The 5,000-nt window shown below is 41.0% G+C and overlaps 1 protein-coding gene across 1 annotated transcript in view; it reads right to left on the bottom strand.

Moving 5' to 3' along the window:
- Nucleotides 1–5,000, bottom strand: part of LOC310873479 (cell division control protein 42 homolog) — a gene marked incomplete at its 3' end in the record, with an annotated part of 26,593 nt that overhangs the window by 6,570 nt on the left and 15,023 nt on the right. The window lies entirely within an intron of this gene.

Below are 5,000 nucleotides of genomic sequence, written 5' to 3'. Positions count from 1 at the left end.
TCTAAAAAATGTCAGTCGTTCTTCGATTTTTCAAAAATAGCAGACCTACAAGCTCGTAGCGCGCCACTCGGTGGCGCGCTATGAGCTTGTAGATCTGCTATTTTTCAATAGCTAAAGCATAACATGATGCCGACACCAAAATGGGTGCCCGCTCAGAATGGCTTAATCAATCAGTCACGTTAATTCAAGTAGTTTCTTTTTATGATATATATTTTTGGGCATGTCATGTGGTCTACCTGCAAAGCCTTTTTGATCTACTGGTAGGTCGACCATATAAGGAGTTCCTGCCTGTCCCCAGTTAACCCCTTGTGGGGGTCAAAAAAACAAGCTTGGGTTTCGTTCTTGGCTATAGGTGGCCCATGCAGCCTTCATCAATCAGGACAGAGAGGGGCCTCCCGCCAATCATGATCGAGCGGAGGGCGGGCCATGGTGTGCGTGCGGTTGGCCTGTCGCGTGCACGTGCGCGTGCACATCCTGTTACCCAAATCACTGAATTCTCCTTTAAGTTACCAGTTCCTTTGTAGATCTTTATTTTATAGTCAAAACCACTTAATTCGGCCCCATTTAAACTGTGGCTACCATATTTGAAAATAGACAATCTTAAAGCTAACCGTAGCTGTAGCGAGCTTGTATATCTGCTATTTTCAAAAGAATTAGACGCACACGCACGCACGCACGCACGCACACACACACACACACACCATTGTATTGTCGAATAAGAATATTTCTGTAGACTTAGATAGCATCTGATACAGACTTATAGCATGTATGTAGACAGCACTATAATTGCATTGTATATAGTCATAGCACGTCATAGTACATATGTATAGCATAGTATAGTTTATATGTATAGTTTATATGTATAGTGTATGTATAGTTTCATTATATAGATATTCCACTGTTACTTTCTTAGCTTACGCATGTTTCTTGATAAATGCTTTTATGTGATGTATTCCCATGCTTTTGTTCTTGATTAATGTAAGTCGCTCTGGATTAAGAGTGTCTGCTAAATGCCTAAATTGTAAATTGTAAGCCATTCCTTTCATTCAAGGAATATTCATTCTTTCTCAGTCTGTGTTCAAATGTGTGTGTGTGTGTGTGTGTGACGTGTGTGTGCGTGCGTGTGTGTGTGTTAATGTTTTCAGGAGATTCTTAGTCTTTTGAATAATAAAACATTTAGTCTTAGTCGTCTATGAAATCAATTAGCCTTTTAGTCTTTTTAATGCTATGTTAATTTTGCCAGAAAATAGTTAGTCTTTTGAATATAAGACAAACATTTATAGTCTTCTGTATAATTGTTTCTTTAATAATCAAAAACCTTTTAGGCTAATAGTCAACAAAATGAACACTGTGTGTGTGTGTGTGTGTGTGTGTGTGCGTGCGTGTGTGAGTCACGCAGACAAAGGAGGGCCACCATGTCACCATGGAGGGGGGGGGAGGGGTGTCAGGAAACCATTTTAGACTGCCAATCAAAATGAACACAGCTAATTTACATACTGTATTCCACCCGCCAGCCAGACGGCGTTGCAAAACCGATGGAACACCTCCCTCCAGTGGCCGCGCCGGGGAACTGCGCGGTGATATATTTTCACCTGGCCGGCTGCTGATTGTATTGAAATATGTATTAAACCCATTCTGACCTGAGATCAGATTCATACGAGGTTTCCACTGGACACACACTGGTCTGATGAACCCATTCTGACCTGAGATCAGATTCTAAAAATGTAAGTCGTTCGATTTTTCAAAAAATAGCAGACCTACAAGCTCATATCGCGCCACTCGGTGGCGCGATATGAGCTTGTAGATCTGCTATTTTTAAATAGCTAAAGCATAACATGATGCTGACACCAAAACGGGTGCCCGGTCAGAATGGGTGAACAGTTTGCAGAATGACAGTATGCATTTCAAGCACAAACTCAATACAAAGACTGTTAACTGTGAGTGGACGACCCAATTAAACATTACACTTGTTTACAACAGGGTCCACATTGTTCAATTCATGGTGCTTGGCTCCACCCCCTGTCCGCGCATGGAATCTATTCTAAAGTGTGCCCAGGCGGTTTGTCTGCTCATGCATTTGTGTCATCACTTATTCCGACCTTAGCTTTAATAATATTAAAGGGTAGGTACCCTCACAAAAAACATGCAGTAATCCTGGTCTCTAAACTGCCTCCCCCTGGCCAGCCGGGGCGCCTGATGGAGGGGAAAGGAACTGGTTGGAATAACGTGTTCCTTCCCACGCGCTAACGTCCAACCAGGGAAACTCCCCCCTGTCAGGTGTAAAGGAGCAACTTGGACACTCAGGCATGAAGGAAGCATGAGTTCAAGTCCGTTGCTCTCCCCTTGTCCCCCATATATGGGGACTAGGTTGGTCTCCCCTTGTCCCCCATATATGGGGACTAGGTTGGTGGAGGGTTACAAAATCGTGGGATAAAAAAATATATTAAAAACAAAATAATAATAATAATATTACTATAAGTACTACTAGTCCCACTAATAATAATATTAATAATAATAATAATAATAATAATAATAATAATAATAATAATAATAATAATAATGAAGCCAGGAGAAAACAACATTCAAGTAGTTTATTATTTCAATTCAAATCACCCACGGGTTTCATTGAACAGTCAAACCATGGCGTTCGACACAGAGGAGTCAACGTTATTTATTAACATCCGTTATTGTTTGTCATTATTGCTTTTCACTATAGGCTGCTAACCGTCAGCACGACGGCTTCTTCTTTAGCTCGTCTTTACAAGCCCATCGTATCGCCAGGCGCTCGAGACTTTGCGCGTCTCGTTTTTACGTCAAAACCAAAGCTGAGAACAAAAAAAAACAACAAAAAAAATAAAGACAGAAAATTAATTCTGCTAAAGTGTCCATAAACTGCTAAAACAAGCCCCGAAAAACAACGAGAGGAAATATAATACCCATCTTCGCCGTAACATTATATTAGAGAAGATTTCAGTTTGTTTTAAAGGAGAATTCCAGACTAAAAGGCTTTCTTACCTTTCTTTGTAGTTGTTACGTCCCCACCAAAGAGGTCCAGGTGTTATTTTGTGCAAAAGCTCCTTATTGGCTATTTCCCCTACCATAAGCCCTCAATGAATTGCATTGAATTTAATGGAAATTGAATGGGGCTATGTGGTGTTGTGCTAATTAAATTATTTCCATCGCTCAAAATTATATATTTTTTGCATATATCCTCTCTTCATAATGTAAATAATATCCCAAGCGACACACTTTACTACTTCTTTAGATGGAAATAAGCAAATTAGCACAACACCCCATAGCCCCATTCAATTCCCATTCCATTCATTGAGGGCTTATGGTAGGGGAAACAGCCAATAAGGAGCTTTTGCACAAAATAACACCTGGACCTCTACGTAACGACTACAAAGAAAGGTAAGAAAGCCTTCTAGCATGGAATTCTCCTTTAAATCCTGGAGGAGGCGCTGTTGCAGCAACAGCGAGTCAGTAGAAGAGCTCAAAGGTTCCACTCAGAACCATTATAAAAGATTAAGAACATAAGAATTGACAGAACAGATGGGGTCAAAGTAAAAAGCATATTCACTTAAAAACACAAAAATCATAATTATTTCAACCAACGCAATCATACATCAATGTTCCAGCGAGGGTTTATATAATGATTGTGTGAAACAGCAATAAATAATGGTTTTGGGCAATGTTGCAAAAAACATTGAGAAAGTATGCGTTGTGGTGGGAGACTAATTTTGTTAACAAGAAAAAAATGCTCGGAATCGCATAGCTTGTGCCTCATGCTTACACCTTTTGGTGTTCTAAGCATTACGTTATGCTTTAGCTGTTGAAATATAGCAGAACTACAAGCTCGTGAGATAGAGAGAGATAGAGATAGAGTTTATTTGTTTTGGTCATTATAACAAATCAATCAAATCAATACATTTTTTTTTTTTGCAAAAGAAACAGACCAAAAAGGTGTAGGCTGAAGCGAAAGCTTATAGTGCCTACCCTTCTAAAAAATAGATGGCTTTCATAAGTAAAATAGTACAACAAAGCAAGGTCTGCTTGTAGCTTGTAGGTCTGCTATTTTTTGAAAAATCGTGAATGCGGCACCAATCTTTGAATATATATTCTTTCAGAAGACTTTTTTCTTTCTTTCCGACGTCAGGCCTAAAGGTTTTTACGGTCAACGCCGCGTACAGCATAGCGTCTAGCATCATCATCATCATCGTTATTTTTCGACCGCAGTCATTCCATTTTAAACCGTATTACCGACTTGCCGCGCAACTTTTTAGCATTACGTCTGTGGAGCAAACTAGCATCGCCAGAGGAACCAGGGCTATTCTTCACATTTAACATTATTGTCTTTTTTTTTTAAGATTGAAAAAAAAAAAACTCTTTTGGATCCGATTTAACTAGTCGAGTATACAAAAAGACTAATACGGGTCAGGCAGCAGCGCTATATATAGGAGGCTATAAGAATGTGTGCTCTTTTCTTGCAAAATGCACGTAAAAAAAAAAAACACACAAAAAAAAAAAAAAAACATTTTTTTTCGGCGACACCAACGGCTGATTTCGGTACATCAGAAATGTGTAGTCTGACGAGATGATGCCCTCCCCCTCCCCCCCCCCTCCCCCATCCCATCACCACCACTGAAGGCACTGTTTGAACGAGCGTGACCCCCCCCCCCCCCTCCACCCCCCCCGCCCCCCGCCCCAACGCACCCCTTTCTCTCGCCGTCATTTAAAAAAAAGACAAATCTCTTCCTGTGTCCTGCTCGCCGCTCTCCTCTCCTCATCTCCTCTCCTTCTTTCCTTGCCTTCCTCGTCTGGAGGTCTCTCTCTCTCTCTCTCTCTCTCTCTGGTCGTCTGGAGGTCTCTCTCTCTCTCTCTCTCTCTCTCTCTCTCATCTCTCTCTCTCTCTCTCTCTGGTCGTCTGGAGGTCTCTCTCTCTCTCTCTCTCTCCTCTCTCTCTCTATAGCAGGTCGTCTTGAGGTCTCTCTCTCTCTCTC

This window comes from Protomyctophum parallelum, assembly GCF_964188405.1.
Source record: "Protomyctophum parallelum genome assembly, chromosome: 1".
Classification (NCBI taxonomy): Eukaryota; Metazoa; Chordata; class Actinopteri; order Myctophiformes; family Myctophidae; genus Protomyctophum; species Protomyctophum parallelum.
Note: the sequence above shows the minus strand (reverse complement) of the source record. Positions and strands in the feature narration are given on the sequence as shown.